Source organism: Dipodomys spectabilis, unplaced genomic scaffold (genome assembly GCF_019054845.1).
Source record: "Dipodomys spectabilis isolate Male_0828 unplaced genomic scaffold, ASM1905484v1 ptg000148l, whole genome shotgun sequence".
In the NCBI taxonomy this organism is placed as follows: Eukaryota; Metazoa; Chordata; class Mammalia; order Rodentia; family Heteromyidae; genus Dipodomys; species Dipodomys spectabilis.
The window spans coordinates 3,297,401-3,315,141 of record NW_024870825.1 but is presented as its reverse complement, the minus strand read 5'-3'; the positions used below and the strand labels follow the sequence as shown (position 1 = coordinate 3,315,141).

At 39.3% G+C, this 17,741-nt stretch overlaps 1 protein-coding gene and 1 pseudogene across 1 annotated transcript in view; one reads left to right on the top strand and one right to left on the bottom strand.

Annotated features, from left to right (window-relative positions):
• Magi3 (membrane associated guanylate kinase, WW and PDZ domain containing 3) overlaps positions 1-17,741 on the top strand; it is a 155,543-nt gene that overhangs the window by 18,676 nt on the left and 119,126 nt on the right. The window lies entirely within an intron of this gene.
• The window catches only part of LOC122118307, a 38,659-nt pseudogene continuing 35,315 nt past the window's right edge, over positions 14,398-17,741 (bottom strand).

Sequence of the window (17,741 nt, the reverse complement as noted above, 5' to 3'; positions counted from 1 at the left end):
GCTTCGAGGAGGGAGTGGGCAGCCTCAGCACTCCCAGGCCCTGGTAGTGTTGGGAGGAGGGGGAGAAACCTCTTACTGGAGTTGTTATAGATCGGATCTAGGCATTGTTGTGCATCTGCATGAGCCTTGGAGACCCTCACCAGCCTGCAGCCCTGTGATGCTGTGCACACAGCCAGCTCATGTTATTAGCATTTGGATATGAAATATACTTTAGAGAATTCAGCTTTGACTCCATTGGTGGTTTTGTTCCTTTATTGTTCCTCAGCCACCCTTCTCTTCAGTACTGCAGCGAACGTCTAAGAGCTGAAGACTCAGGAACTTGGTACTAAGACAGTGTCTCACTTCTGTTTGGTGATATGTTTGTGTGCTAAATCTAGCTCTACTTTTTTTTCTTTTTTAAATCAGGTTCTCAACTGGAGGGCTTTCTTTTTCCATGTATTTTTAATGACTCAAATTCTTTCAGGTGAAAAAAAGTTAGACTTAAAACAGAATGAATAGAATTTCTGAAAAGTTATATGAAAAGGAGTCTGAAATTTAATGGTACAGTTTTACAGATAAAAAATATGTGGGCTGGGAAGGTGGCTCAGTGGTAGAGCGCTTGCCTTGCATGCCTGAGGCCCTGAGTTCGACTCCTCAGCACCACATAAGCAAAAAGAAAAAAGCCAGAAGTGGCGCTGTGGCTCAAGTGGTAGAGTGCTAGTCTTGAGCTGAAGAGCTGAGGGACAGCGCCCAGGCCCAGAGTTCAGGCCCCACAACCGGACCAAAAAAAAAAAAATGTATATGTGTATATATGTGTATATACGTGTGTGTATGTATATATGCATACATACATATATCTCTGTACTGATACTGGGGCTTGAACTCAGTCTTGAACTCAAGGCTGACACTCTACCACTTGAGCCATACTTCCACTTTTATAATTTTTTTTTCATTCAGTAGTCTATTGTAAAAATTGTAGGTAAAGAATATTTTGTGGTCTTATGCATACCAGTTTCAATTGAAAATATAGTCCTTAGTAGTTTCCTTTCTGGTCATGCTGTGCTCTTCTCTGTCTCAGGGAGGACAAGTCTAAATCTCTGTGTGGGAGGAATGTTCGTGCTCCTGGGCTGTGAGCTAAGGAAGACTCCAAAGTGCTTGTGTACTTTGAGTCAGTCATAGTTTATAATGTCGGGTGCCGCAAATCTGTTTCTTCCCTACATTTGTTCTTAATTTTTAAATTTTTATTGTTATTATAAAGGTCCTGTGCAGAGGGGTTACAGTAACATAAGTCAGGTATGAGCACATCTCCTTTGGACAGCGTCACCCCTTCCTGTTCCATTCATTTTTTTTGTAAATGGTTTGGCACAGTGCAACATCATGGCCTTTACCTTCCCTCCTGACTGTTGCTGAATGTCTCAGGTTTTCTATTATGTCTGACTCTCCTAACAAGACACAGAAAAGTTGCATGGTCTCTCTTGCTTCCTCTTCATATTTTAGACCCGTTTCAGGTAGACATGTGCTTAAGAGTCCGAATATTAACATTAAAAATTACATACCACCAGGGCGAAGTGTGGTGTTACATGCCTGTTGTTCCAACTACACGGAGGCTGAGGCAGGAGGATTGCCCACTCAAGGCTGGACTGGGTGACATAGTAAGACCTCTTCTAGGGGATATACGTGCGCGCATGTGTGTGTATGTGTGTGTGTGCACATTATTGCACTTGTCAGTGAAAGAGGTAGTCCTTTGAGCAGCCATTTTGACCAGTGTAAATCATAAATTATAAAGGGATTTAAGAAGCGGTTGTATCTAGGCCTTGGTTTTAAGAGACAGATAACCTAATTCACTAGAGTAGACTTCTAAAAATGCAAAATAAACCCATGTTTCATAAAATTGAGGCCTTCGGGGTTTCAAGAACCCTCTCAAACAGCATGACAGTTTTTGTAAATGTGCCTTTTATGGGGTGAGGCTCGATCAGGTTGTATTATTTGATTTATGAATTATTACTCTCCCTTTACCCTTTAATAATTATTATGTGGGCCTTATTCTTAACATAAAATTCTTAATAAACTTGACCTTTTGTATTATTTGCAACCAGTAGGAACTAACCAATCTTAAAATAGATCTGGAACTGTTTTACTTTTGAAAGATAGATGGCAGTGATTGTGGCTTAGCTCTTACAGTGCATCTTGGAAGTAGACATTATTTATAGGTAGTAAATGAGGTATTAGGGTCTGTGTAGTTCAGAATATGAAGTGTGTTACTGGCCTACTTTTGTTGTTCTCTTATTTATATTGTAACTTTTTAACTACCTTAGCTTTAAAAAAGCCAAAAATGTGTTTGGATGAGACTTTGCTTACTGATTAGCTGATAAATGATTTGGTAACTAATTTGGTGTTGGACTGATCACTGAACATTCTTGGAAGTTTTCTTTCTATTGGTGTGAACTCTAAGGTTATGGATAAATTGCTCAGCCTCAGTCTCTACTTGTTTACTGTTTGTAAGGAAGCAATAGCAATTAGTGTTTTTTGCTTAACTCATATTTTTACTGAGAGATATGTGAATTCACACATAAATAGGTCTTGTATACATTTTCACCAGTGATAAAATCTTATGAACTCTATAGTAGTATTCATTACAGAACATTGACCTTAACACAGTAGACCAGTTTACATCAACTGTCCCTTCCAGTTTTGCTTGCACTCGTGTGTGTGTGTGTGTGTGTGTGTGTGTGTGTGTGTGTGTGTGTGTGTGTGTGTATGTATGTGTATATTTGGCTCTCATTTTGTCTTGTGTCTAGGTTTGAGTATCTACCACCAGAGGCAAGGTACAGAACAGTTTTTGAGCCATCTCCTCTTCTCCACCTTGCTCTTCTTATCATCAGTGACTACCAGTCTGTGTTACTTTAAAAATGTTATAGAAATGGAATCATGCAGTATTTAATTCTTGGGTTTGGCTTCGTCATTCAGCATAAGTTACTTAGGATTCATCCAGATTTTGGCATCAGTAGTTTGATGAGAGTTTATAAAGCTATACCTATTGAAGATAGTTCTTGGCTATTCTGAATAGAAATGGTATGAACATTTGTGTACAGATTTTAATATGATCATAAATGAAAAAGAATATTGACCTTATAAAATGGTTTTAGTTGGGAAATGTTCTCTCCCATTTTTAGATACTATGTAATTGGTATTAATTTTTCTTTAAATATGTGAATTTCTCTAGTAAAACTAAGCCTAGAGATTTCTTTTTTTCACAAGTTTTAAATTATAAATTCAGTTTCTTTAATGTTTATAGGACTATTCAGGTTATCTATTTCATCTTGGTTGAAAGGTTTTGAGGAATTATCTATTTCCTTTAAATTGTTGAATTTATGCCTATAAAGCTGTTCATACTATTTTTATTATCTTTTAATAACAGCAGGTTCTGTAATAGCAGTAATAACCATCATTTTAGTTATGATATTGGTAATTTGTGTCTTCTCTCTTTAATTTTTGCCAGTCTTACTAAATAGAGGTTAGTTAATATTATTATTTTTTCAAATAGCCAGCTTTTTGTTTAATTGATTTTCTCTATTTTTAAATTTTTTCACTGTCATTAATTTTGCTCCTTATTTCTTTCCTTCTGCTTATTTTGCATTGATTGATTGATTGCAGTACTGGGATTGAACCCAGAAACTGGTATGTGCTAGGCAAGAGCTCAACCACTGAGGCTACATCTCTATCCTGTTTCCTAGTTGTTGTTTTTTTACCTAACTCAGATTACTAATTTAGATTACTGACTGAGATCATATCCTTATTCCTGCTATAAATAGTGCTGTAATTCTCTCTCAGTTCTGCTCTAGTCATATCACTGAATTTCATGTTACGTTTTCATGTTTATTCATAGTTAGATATTCACTAGTGTGTAAAAACAGCCTGAGCATGGAATGTAATTTTTGAAGCCTCGCTTTCACTCTGTAGCCAAGTCTAGCCTCTGCCGTGTGCCTTCCAATGCTAGAATGTAAAATCATTAACAAGGAAATTTGCATTCTTGTTTTGTACTGTGTCTTTGAAATAGGAAATATAGTTTATATTTACAGTACATCTCAGTTTAGACCCATGGTTTTCATCTTAAGTTCTGGACCTGTATTTAGATGTCAAAAATTCACGGCTGAAAAAGTAGATTGACAAGTTGGTCCGATATAGTTGAAAAGTCTTTCAGTAGCTCAGTAATCACTTTTTTTTTTTTTTTTTGGGTCCGGTCGTGGGGCCTGAACTCTGGGCCTGGGCGCTGTCCCTCAGCTCTTCAGCTCAAGGCTAGCACTCTACCACTCAAGCCACAGCGCCACTTCCGGCTTTTTTCTTTTTGCTTATGTGGTGCTGAGGAATCGAACCCAGGGCCTCCGGCTTGCAAGGCAAGCGCTCTACCACTGAGCCACCTTCCCAGCCCCAGTAATCACTTTTTTTGTTTTTTGTTTTTTTGTCTGTCATGGGGCGTGAACTCAGGGCCTGGGTGCTGTCCCCTAAGCTTTTTCACTGGATGCTAGTGTTCTACTACTTTGAGCCACAGTGCCACTTCTAGTTTTCTCCTGGTTAACTGGAAATAAAAGTCTTACAGATTTTCCTGCCTGGGCTGGCTCTGAACCGTAATCCTCTTATCTCAACCTCCTGAGGAGCCACGACACTCAGCTAAAGATAATTTCTTGAATTTAAATTTAGTAAGAATTTAAAACTTAGAAATTTAGTTTTTGACTGTACTAGCCCCCATTTCAGATGCTTGAACTTGTATGTATCTGGTGGCTACTGTACTGCATGGTGCAACACCATTCCAGTTTTATTTCATTCTGTTACTGATCCTAATCCAATGCTTTATTACTATAGCTCTACACTAAATCTTGATGTCTTCAATATCAGCATATCTTCAATGTCCACTCACATTGCTTTCCTCACAATTTCCTACTGCTGACATTGTTAGCTGACAACAAGGAAAATAAGCATTATTGAGATGTTGCTGGTTAGTTAGTTGGCTTACAGCTAAATATCAACTTTAGTATTATTGAGTTTCATTCATTTTTATCTTTTGAGAAATAAAAAATGCAATGTTAACTGGCTTAAATTTTCCAAGATTATTCTGAATATCAATTATTCAAACCAAAATGCAAGCCACAGGAAAAAACTTTAAAAATATAGTATGGTAGTAAGAAAAGTATATTTCCTATTTTTTCTTATTTATTAGAGTAGCTCAAGAAAGTACTAGGTTTAAAAGAATTTGGAATAATGGCTGGTTCTGGAAATTCCATACTTGTGTGTACCGTTTTTAGTATGTTGTACAGGCCTGGTACACTGGTCTTTAAATAGGTTTTTAAATGGAGGTATTATACTTAGCAGAACTTTCTGATCAGATACTAATTGTATATTGTAGTTCACAAGCAAAATCCTCTATTATTGTAAACAGACTTGTTAGAAATGACTAATTTACAAAGTAATATGTGACGTTTTAGCTTAGTGACATTTCTTTAGAATATGAAAAGAGATGTTGGGAGACAATTACAGTAGTACTGCTGTATAATTTGGGATAACCAGGATGCATGCTATGACCCAAAAGTAAATTCCTTGACTTAAATAGAACACTGCTAAAGCAAATAATCTCATGTTTTAAAAACAGTGTCTGAATTGTATTCACACTAGACCAGTTAGTTGGTTAATTACTGTAATACAAACATTTTGTATTTGAATATCTTTGATTTCATTGCCACCCGAGTGAAGTGACTTATAAAATACTTGCTCTGTAGGAATGTGCCTTCTAGAGTAGACTCCCTGCAGGAGCTTCTGTGACAGGTCCTTCCGGCCAGGTAGTGTGTGGACATTGAGATAGATTATGGTGTTAGACTGAACAAACATTCACTGATCTGTTCTGACAATATGGCTGACTAAATCCTCCAGTTATAAAACTTGGAAACAAGCTTGATTTTAAAAAAGTAACCCATAGATGAGCATAAAAAGAAACTAGCAGGTGATGAGGAAGCATGATGGCTTTGAAATCACTGGATACACTGGAGACCTACAGATATAGAACTTGAGAGTTGAGGATTGCAAGGAATATGGGTATAAACTTCCATAAGCTGTGGCACCATATTGGAGGCAGCCTTACAGAAAGGACAAAGGGTTATAGGGAAAGAGCACTTGCTTCTAGAAGGAAGCAAAGAAAACAACCTTTGGGCTTTGACTAAGGAGAGGTTAAAAGAAAAAAAAAGCCCAAATAACAGAATTTGTGACCACTCGTGCATTTGGGGTTCAGGTTAATAATGCTAGCATGGTCTGAAAAGTACCATAGATTTAGGTCTTTAGTGCTCTTTTTATCTAGCAGAACAAATTCAAATTCTACCTAGAGGTAGAGTTCTCTAGGTAGAATCTGAATTTGTTATCTTCTAGAATCTGAATTTGTTATCACCCAAGCTGCGAGGAATTTCCAGTTAAATAAAGGAGAACCACTCAGTCATAAACTATCCTTATGACAAACCACCAAGAATGAGTGTCAGTTTACCAAGTAATAAGTTTACCAATTAGTAATGAATGTAGATTATGAGATAGGGTCTGTCGGTGTGTATGTGTGTGTGCGCGTGTGCGTGCACGCCATCCAGTCTGGGGCTTGAAACCATGGTTTGAGTATCTGAGTCTTTTTGCTCAACACTAGCTCTGTTCCACTTGAGCCACAACACCACTTATAGTTTTCTGGTGGTTTATTGGAGATAAGAGTCTCAGAGTTTTCTACCCGGACTGGTTTTGAACCACAATCCTCAGAGCTCAGCCTTCTGAGCAGCTAGGATTACAGGCGTGAGCCAGGGATGCCTGGCTTCCAGATAACTTTGAAAGATTGTTTCTGATCTTGTGAGGAAGGAAGGGTTGAGACAAGGAGTATAGCTACATGAAATAGTTAAGTGGAAATAAATAACAGCATACTTGATTAAAAATTAAAAAAAAAACAGCTTCAGGGTAGTACTAAAATACTGGATACTGTGTTTCATCACTTAGGATTATGGTATTGTCTGGGAAAAAAACAAAAGATAAGATTCAGCAAATAGGAAAGTTAAAAATTAAAAAGGTTGGAGGCATGGCACAGTTTGTAGAGCACTAGCCAATGAGCAAAAGCATCAGGTACCACGTTTAAGTTCTGGTCTTGGACCTAAAAAAAAAATTACAGCTTTTAATTAGGATAAGCGTATTTATGTATTAATGGCTGTTTGTAAATGTTCTTCAAGGAAGAGCCGGGGGTTAGGTTAGACAGCTGACAGTTGGCTCTGTAGAGACCTTGTGCCTGGATGACGTGACTGCCTGGATATTCTTCTGCTGCTCTGGCTGATCTTCTCTTTTCTAGATTTTAAAAAAATTTGTTGATCTTCATTTAGAGCTGTAGTCCTGAATCATTAAATATAATTCTATGACTTTGCTGGTACTGTTCATAATATTTGAAAGGATTAACATTGATTTATTCTCTAAATCCACAGCTATTAGGAAATAACCTACAACTTCAGGATTTACTTTGCAGAAATGATTTCCTTCTAATGTATGCTGTTTGAAAGGAATTCAGAATCCTGTTACATAAGAGGCTATACAGTATTAATCTCATGAGTGGTTGGGGCTTCAATAAAATTAAATATTCCTAATTTCAAAAGTAAAATTTACTTATGTAAGAACATTGGGAAAATATAAACTATTAATATATTATTTTCCCATCATTTTTATTTATCTGTACATAGTTGAAACTCTCAAAGTCTTTATGCCATAATCCCTGTAAATAGTAATTATTCAGACATTTAATCTCATAGAGACTTGGTCAAGATGTATAGTCCATTATAATAGCTTCTTAGTCTGTGGTTTTCCTGGGAATGATTTTTTAAGCTGTGACTACTTTTAAATCCTTTTGAGACATAAAAAGTAGGAGTGAGTGCTAGTTAACAGTTTACTGCCTGCCTGCTCTCAATCCACTTTTCCTTCCACTGTACCCTCTCCAGGCAGCACGGGGCTCCGTTCTGTCAGTAGAGGGAGCTGTAGGGCTGCAGAGTAGGAGGGCCCTCTCTTTTGAGCTGGGAAGTGCTTTCTGCTCTTACACATTTGGTCTTCACCTTCCACCAGCAGGAGGGCAGTGTAACTCCCCATATCTCACTGCCTAGTGAGGCTTCGGACTTCCTCAGTGCCCTTCACTCTGCTGCCTCGGATGAAACACCTTCACCTGCACCTCCTTCCTCAGACACTCTCATCCGCTGGTGTTACACCTACACCTGCACTTCCTTCCTCAGACAGCCTCATCCGCTGGTGTTACACCTACACCTGCACTTCCTTCCTCAGACAGCCTCATCCGCTGGTGTTACACCTATACCTGCACTTCCTTCCTCAACAGCCTCATCCGCTGGTGTTACACCTACACCTGCACTTCCTTCCTCAGACACCCTCATCCCCTGGTGTTACACCTACACCTGCACTTCCTTCCTCAGACAGCCTCATCCGATGGTGTTACACCTACACCTGCACTTCCTTCCTCAACAGCCTCATCCGCTGGTGTTACACCTACACCTGCACCTCCTTTCTCAGACAGCCTCATCTGCTGGTGTTACACCTATACCTGCACTTCCTTCCTCAGACAGCCTCATCCGCTGGTGTTACACCTACACCTGCACTTCCTTCCTCAGACAGCCTCATCCGCTGGTGTTACAACTACACCTGCACTTCCTTCCTCAACAGCCTCATCCACTGGTGTTACACCTACACCTGCACTTCCTTCCTCAGACACCCTCATCCCCTGGTGTTACACCTACACCTCCTTCCTCAGACAGCCTCATCCGATGGTGTTACACCTACACCTGCACTTCCTTCCTCAGACAGCCTCATCCGCTGGTATTACACCTACACCTGCACTTCCTTCCTCAGACACCCTCATCCGCTGGTGTTACACCTATAGCTGCACTTACTTCCTCAACAGCCTCATCCACTGGTGTTACACCTACACCTGCACTTCCTTCCTCAGACACTCTCCACTGGTGTTACCCCTACACCTGCACTTCCTTCCTCAGACACCCTTATCTGCTGGTGTTACAGTTACACCTGCACTTCCTTCCTCAGACAGCCTCATCCGCTGGTGTTACACCTACACCTGCACTTCCTTCCTCAGACAGCCTCATCCACTGGTGTTACACCTACATCTGCACCTCCTTCCTCAGACACCTCATTTACTGGTGTTAACACCTTCACCTGCACTTCCTTCCTCACACACCCACATCCACTCCTCACATTCACCTGTACTTCCTCAGACACCCACATCCACTTCTGTTACACCTTCACCTGTGCTTCCTCAGGCACCCACATCCACTGGTGTTATACCTTCATCTGCACCTCCTTCCTCAGACACCTCATTCACTGGTGTTATACCTTCACCTGCACTTCCTTCCTCAGATTCCTCATCCATTCTCTAGTAGTAATGATCAAAATTATCTCCATACATTTGTCAAATACTTTTTAGAAAAATTTGTTATCTTTAAATAGTTGTACAAAGGAGTTGCCATTACACAAAGCTGCTTATGAACACAGTGCATTTTGATCAATGTCACTCCTTTCCACATTTTCACCTGTCCCTTCCAATGCACCCCTTCCCTTTTCTTTGTTGTGTAGTATATACATTGACTACCCGACAGCAGTCTCCCACAAATATATTTTGAGGGCACAGAGGAATCCTGCCTGAGGGCAGAGGTTTCGTAGGGCACTCTTCCCTTTTCTTCTCTTGGTTTTGGAGTTATCACTTTCATGGTCTCCTTCCTTTGTACTTATGACTCCTTTTCACAAGGCTTTGCTGGTTCCTCTCTCTAATGTCCAGGCCTCTTTCCTGTAGACACGCTCTTTTACTCAAAGGATTATTAGACATCTAACAGATATCTCATCTTTCATATTCATGAATACATGAATGGGTTTCTGCTTTCCCCATCTCCATTTTAAACTGTTCTCAGTTTATTTGGTGTTAAGTCCTGTTGTCTAGGCCACAGATTTATCTCTGCCTTGCTTGCTTCTCAAGGTTCAAAGGTAGTCTGTCTAGAAGGCCTATTAGCTATATGTTCATTTGCCACTTGCTCTGTGTCGGACCACTCCACACTGCAGCCTTGGGACCGCCATTTGATCGGTTGGAGCCTCCTTATCTGTCTCGCAGTTTTTACCTTAGTGTCCATAATCATCCATAGTATCCCTGAGCTGCTCCTTTAAAACACTAAATCAGATCCTGTCATTCTTCTATTCAGAATAAGAGTCAGAGCTGGGTGCTGGTGACTCACGCTTGGAATCCTGCTGAGAAGGCTGAGATCTGAGGATTGTGGTTCAAAACCAGCCTGGGCAAAAGTCTGTAAAACTCTTATCTCGCATTAAACCACCAAAAAGGCAGAAGTGGCGCTCTGGCTCAAGTGGTAGGGTGCTAGCCTTGAGCAAAAAAGCTTAAGGAATACCTAAGTCCTGAGTTCAAGCCCCAGGAAAGCATGCGCTCTCTCTCTGCGCACTCTCTCTCTCTCTCTCTCTCTCTCTCTCTCTCTCTCTCTCTCACACACACACACACACACACACACACACACACACACAAGATACCTAGTATATACTATACTAGGTGCTTGAAAAATAGATGTTGAATCAAGTGCTAAACCAAACTATTTCAAATACATTTCCATTCTTTATCTTATTGCTACTCAATACTATGAATTGTTTCTCCCTTTTTCTTGAACTCTTCTTTAGCTCTCAGGACTGTACTTCTTATTTACTGATTGATCTTCTGTCTCCTTTATAGCTCTTTCTACTTTCTTTGTTCAGTCATGTAAGACTGTCTCAATCAGTAATCCTCAACTTTCTTCCTTTCACATTCTTTATCCATCTTGGTGAATTCAGCCACATCAGTAGCTAAAACTCATCTCTATTTTTGTCTTTTCTCTGTTTCACAATATGCATCGATTCATGAACTCTTCTCCTTTAAGGTTTTCATTTTCATTAAATATGAACTTCCAGAAGTGAGGACTGCGTCTTTCTGGTCAAATACATATTTCTAGGAACAGCCTTGATTCTTGGTATACTGTGTCCAGCTAGTACATAATTGTTGAATGATATATCTTAAATCTTTTTTCAGTATATTCTTTTGGACATCCTCAGCTAGATTCCCTTATATGCCATGTCAGACCTACTCTACAATAAATCTACTTTTCTTCCACATTGCCTTTTTAATAAGGAGTAAACCTGACCAGTGTTTTAAACCAAGGTGTTTTCTTAAATTTCCTCCTACTTATTTTTTTCTATGATTAATAAATTTATCAAACCTTGCTAGTTCTTTTTTCTTTATTGGGATATAGAACATAAACTTGTTTTAATCGTACAGTCATTACCACAATGTAATGTTCATATTTCCCATCATCCTGAAAACAAATATTACAGTCACTTCCCATTATACATACCTCTAGTCCTAGGCAACAACCAAACATTTTTTTAAGTTGTTGTTGTTTTTGTTTGTTTGGGTTTTTTTTTGGTCAGTTATGGTGCTTGAACTCAGGACGTAGGCACAATCCCTGAGCTCTTTCACTCAAGGCTAGTGCTCTATTGCTTTGAGCCACAGTGCCACTGGTTTTCTGGTGATTAATTGAAGATAAGCATCTCATTGACTTTACTGCTGGAGTTGGTTTTGAACTGGGATTCTCAGATCTTAGCCTCCTGACTAGCAAGATTACAGACGTGAGCCACCAGTGCCTGGCTTCCAATCTGATTTTTGTATCTATAGTTTTCTTCTCATAATATTTCATATGGATATATATTCCATTTGATTTCTTCACTGAGCATATTTTTTAAAATTGCTATAGTGCAAGCATTTTGTTCCATTATATTAATGAATATTGTTTTTCTTGTGTGTATATATTACATTTTTATAATTACTCAGCAGTTGATGGACATTAGAGATGTTTGCAGTTTTGGACTCTTACAATTTTTTTTTTACAATTTTCATTTTTAAAGAAAATGCCTGTTCCAACAAAATACCAGAGTATTTTACATTTAATCTTGAATTTTTAACCTAGTGTTACAATTTTGACCTAAAATCCTTTAGACACTGTTGACTTTGTTTCTTGCTTTCTGTTCATGCTTCCATCGCTTTTGTCCTTCCTAGAGTTGTTAGTGATAGCCTAGGTGTTTTCCTGTACTCCTGGAGTGGGTTCCCTTTTCGGTTTCCTTTTTTTTTTTTTCCTATACTGATAACTTTACTCAATTAATTTACACATCTGGCTCTAGTGGAAACTTAAGTTTGCAAACTGGCATAAAGCTTATCTTTTGACCTTCACACTTTCTCCTATTTCATTCACTAACAGAATGCCTCCTAAGTGACAGGTACTATTCTAAGCCCTGATGTTAGAGTATATCCAGAATGCTTTTGAGGATTAATTTGCCACCTTAAAATGTAGTGAGACGAGAACGATCACTTAGTTTATGACTCAGTAGGTTGATCTAGTGTGCATCTCTTGGTCATGGCTGGGCTCATGTATGCATTGTGGGCAGTAGCATAGTTTACTTCTAGGCATTGGTTGGCCATCTTCTGGGATAGGAGGTATTTGCAGTCTGTGGCCTGTTACTGTGTCTCCCAAGCTAACAGTGACGTGTTATTATAAAAACAAAAAGACAACAAAATCATATAGCTATATATTATATATGTCATATAGATATACTATCTATATCTGTGTATAGATGCAGATCCTAAAATTTTTGTTCTGGTCCTTTCAAATCTGTGGATGGTTAAGCAATAGAGGCTGATTGGACTGGGTGTCTGGTCGGTGGGACTGACTGGACTGCACGTCTGGTTGGTTGGTGAGGATGGCTAGACTGGACGTCCAGTTGGTGGGGATGCCTGGACCTGGTGTCCAGTTGGTGAGGATGGCTGGGCTGCGCGGTCGGTGGGGATTACTAGACTGGGCATCCGGTTGGTGGGGATGGCTGGACCAGGTGTCTGGCCAGTGGGGATGACTGGACCGGGTGTCTGGTCAGCGGGGCTGGCTGGACCGGGCGTCTTTACTCAGTAGCATTAAATAGGCTTTTCCCAGCAAAAGGCTCTGCGAGAGAAACCTTTGAGGCTTAGAGCTGGGACTGGCCCAGCACCACTTCTGCATTATTCTTCTGGCAAAAATACCATAGGACAGCTAAAATTAAAGAGTTGACCAGAGTACTCTGGTTTTTAGTGAAAGGAACTGTAAAATCTCATTTGAAGGTGTACATATACAAGGAGATAAATTGTGCCCATTTTTTCAGGCTATCCTGTGGCAGAAAAGTGGCAGATTTATGTCATTGTATACACTGTAGTAATAGCAGTACTTCATTATGTTTCATGACACCCTGAAATATATCCCTTTAACTTACCCAGACTGCCCAAGCCCCATGGACCTGTTTCTTACCCTCACTTTCCTGTCCTTCAGTCATATTTTATAAATACTGTATGAAAGAATAGCATGCCTTTTTCTCTCATTTATTTACTCTCCTTGAAGTCTCTGTTCAACTCATAGTTCACCTTTGTTCACCTGATAGTCTTGTCTCCTCTGTGTCCTTTGCTGTTTGGTGTTAAATACAAAGACAGTGTCCTATTTATCTCTTTCCATTCATCAAATATTTATGTATGTCCACTGTGTGTCAGGGCTGTGCTGAGTGCTAGCAGTAAACAAAACAGACATGGAAGGTTCTTGCGTTCATGGAACTGCATGAATTGTATTTTTAAATATTGCTTTTTAGCCAGATTAGAATCTTAGGTTTTATTAATTTGAGCTCCATGCCCATTCCATCCACAGTCTTTCATGTTCTACTCTTACTAGGTTTTTTTTTTTTTTTTTTATCTTTAATGCATCACTTGGGTTTTTTTTGTTTTTGTTTTTGTTTTTAGATAGCAAAATGGGAACTTTTATTAGCTGGTTGATTCTACCAAGTTAAAACAGAAAGTCTAGATAATGAAACAGAAAGTCTAGATAATGACTATCTCAACAAATGCTTAACTAATACCAACAAATTCATCATGAATTGGCCTACAACAAAGCGGTTTTTCTTCTTTGTTCTGCTACCATATTGAGTTTAATGAACCTTTGCAGGTGTTCCTCAGAGAAAAGAAGAAATAGAGTAACACATTAATGAAGCCCCAGAAGTTACAGGTGTGAAGAGCATTTCCTCTGGATGCTCAAGGTCATTATATTTCAATAGGGAAGGCTTAGAAGCTATTTCAGGAGAAATAGCTTCAGTAGGTTACCCTTTCAAAACCAATCAAATAAATACTTTTTGCCAGGCAGTTAGCCTAAATCTCCTGGGTAATGATTAAAAACAAAACCAAACCTCTTACATTTTCCTACTGAATTCTCTTAGCTTTTTTTGTTCTTGTTGATGCTAACAAGAACCTTGTTGCCCATATTTACTGTATATGGACCTGATATCAACTTGTATTTAGGCCTATTAGGAACAAAGCCAAACTACATTCTTCTTAGGTCTATTTAGTTGATAAGTAGAATTTCACCAATGACTTTTTTCAAATAACCTTTTAACAAGAACTCGTAAGTTGCATTGATTATTTCCCAAGAGCTGAGGGATCAATGATAACTCAGATGTGCACCTCTGAAAAGATTTGCCAGTTTTCTTTCCTGTTCTAGCCAGATTGTTAGGAAAACCTTGAAGAAAGACTGAAATTTCCCAACAACCTGAGACTATGCAAGTTTTACAACATTAACTGAGAAAAACAAGAATCCCAACACTGCTCCAAAACATCTCCACAGATGAGGTTATTGACCAAATGAGCACTTGGAGTTGCAGTAGGGAGATGATCCTTCATGGGACCAAAAGAAAAGGACATCGCTGCATCCGTTACGGAACGGAATAGGTACCAAACCTTGATAATACTTCCCAGTCCCACGATGCTTGTGGTCTTGAAGCAGTGTCTGCACTCGTTCCAGTGGAGTGAAAATGGCTTCTGTGACCCTGCAAGCACTTGGGAGCACTAACATGCCTACAGAGAAGGCAGGGTGGACCCTCGTGCAGGCCAGACATAAGGGTCAGTGAAGTTAGTTGTTTTCCCCATCAGTGGGGGAAGGATCCCATGACACAGGTTTTGAAATCCACCCTTCCTCAACTGAAGTACCGCATCCTGGTTTTGATTGCATGTAGCTGCTGCCTGATGAGGAGCTTCTAGTGTTTTTTTTTTTTTTTTTTTTTTTGGGTCCGGTCGTGGGGCCTGAACTCTGGGCCTGGGCACTGTCCCTCAGCTCTTCAGCTCAAGGCTAGTGCTCTACCACTTGAGCCACAGCGCCACTTCCGGCTTTTTTCTTTTTGCTTATGTGGTGCTGAGGAATCGAACCCAGGGCCTTGAGCATGCAAGGCAAGCGCTCTACCACTGAGCCACCTTCTCAGCCCCGATGAGGAGCTTCTAAATGGGAGCTATGACCACTGTGTTGTTGAGAGCTGTTGTTGAGAGCTGTACAATACCACAGAAGTGATGCTTCACCCCCAACGGCTGTAATGTGAGACATAGTTCTTGTTTAGAGATGTTAAGATTGGTAGCTTCTTCTCATGAGCTTCTGAACTCTTCATGTTGCTTAAGACCTTTCTTCGTGAGATGCCAGCTGAGCCTGGTGTTGTGGGGGTTGATGGCTTTTTGGTGAGTCTTCCAGTTTCTTCCATTGTTGCTGGTCTGCCAGCTGTTCTCTTCTGGAATTAGCTCGGTTTCTCATGGTTGTGGGCACCAGCCCTACTCCCTGAGCTGCCTGCCTGCGTGCAACCAGCCAGCCACCCATACCACTTGATGTTTACAGTTGAATTGTTAGTTGCTATACAGTGCGTGTGATTCACAAACTAAGCATATTAACTCCACAGTTAAGTCCTATTCTGTATTGATACGCTCTATATGGAATACTATTTATTAGAAGCAGTTCTCTCTTGCTTACTTTTACCCCTTGGTACTCCATCTCTAAGAATGGAACATCTCACATATTTTAGAATTCTGAGATGAAATTCTTTTTCCTCTAGGGAAATTAGATTTTAGTGCTCAGTATAGTAAGCACTATTTAATAAACATGGTACATAGTAATAGCCTATTTGGCTTTTTTGTTCCATTGAAATTCAACCAAGATGATTTATCTTAATGGATTTTTTTAATGGCTAAATTAATTTTTGACCTTCAACATAGTAAGTGTAATAACTTTCTTCATTATAAACACAATAATACCTACTTTGTCCCTTCTCTGTCCTTTTTGTTCTTAAAATATTATTGTATAAATTTGAAAGCATTTCATAATTACTAACCTAGTAGAAGCATTTTGAAAATATGCAGATGAATTTTATGCTTGCAGAAATAAATCCGAGGAAAATTTAGAGAAGTGGTTAATTAACTTTAATTAGCTAGTGTGAGTTTTATTAGCTTGGTCTTAGACAAGCACATCATTCATTTACTTATACATTCTTCGTTCTTGGTTCAGCTGTTCATTTAACAAGTATTTTAAAGTGATTACTATATTGCTTATTGTATGGAAAAGTGCAGGTGTTACAAAGAGAAATTAAACAGTTGATGTAGTTTATTTTATAGTTAAATTTCTAAGATAGGAAAAATTGAGAAAGCTAGGCTATATTCATTTATCAAGTCTAAAAAGGGAAAGCAAAGAATTGTACGTTTTAACCTTTTCTAGCATCATTGGCCATTCTGTAAATCTAGCAAGGGAAATTCTGGTATTTGGATTTTTCATTGAACAATTAAAAGACACTAATAATCTGCTTAGCACACTGAATCTTAAAGGTCTCATTTTGTTGCTATGAGTTTGTTTTGAGGATTGAATTAGCTGTTGGGAAGTAATTAAACACTTACATGTTGTTACTGATGTTGGAGTTTGTGCTGTTGTCATTGGACTTCTGGGACTTGGCAGATGTGTTCAGGAGTTGAGCGGCAGATGATCACTCTCCTGTCTAAGCTTCCTCTATGCTCATCTTCTGCCCTAGACCAGCTGACAAGAGCAAAAGACTTTGGGATTGTCACCCAGCATGGCTGCCTGGTGGCCCCGCTGGCTGGGATTGTGGCCAGACTGGTGGCCACACTGCCGTTTGTTGAACCCAAGTGGTAAATGTTGGCAGTGGGTATTCTGGAGCTGTTGGCGAGGGTGCGGGGCTGATCACCACACCAGTGGTCCAGTCTGATGGGGAGCAATTCACTCCTTCCCAGACAGCATCATCAGTTTTTCCTGAGGGAGAAATCAGCACATTTAGGTTTCAGCTGCTCCCCTTCTCATTCCTTCCTGCGGAGGTGGGGGAAGAGGCAGCGTCTGCAGAGGACAGGGAGAGAACTGTTGACAATCTTCTTGAACATATACATACAGATATTCCGTATATTTTATAACATGTCAGATGAACTATTTAATGATACTTAAATAGTTCAAAATGATGAATAATGGCTAGGTTTAGGAAAGTTATAGTGTATATAACAGAAAGGGCCTGAATAACAGTCAATCTCATACAGACCTCTTTACAATTCCAATGTTATATACAAAAAGTCTTCTATAAGTGAAATTGTATAATTGCTTTCTGTATTTTTATGTTCAGGAAGAACTAAGATATGAAAACATTTGTAAGGTAAAACCAAATCTCTCTCAAATGGCGAATTTAGTGTGCAAGAATTATAAAGCCACTCACATGTTAAAGCCCAAGTGGTTCCTTTCTGTTTTTGTTTAAACAAGACTAATCAATCTGTAGATCAACAAGGAGTTTTAAAGTGTTCAAAAATA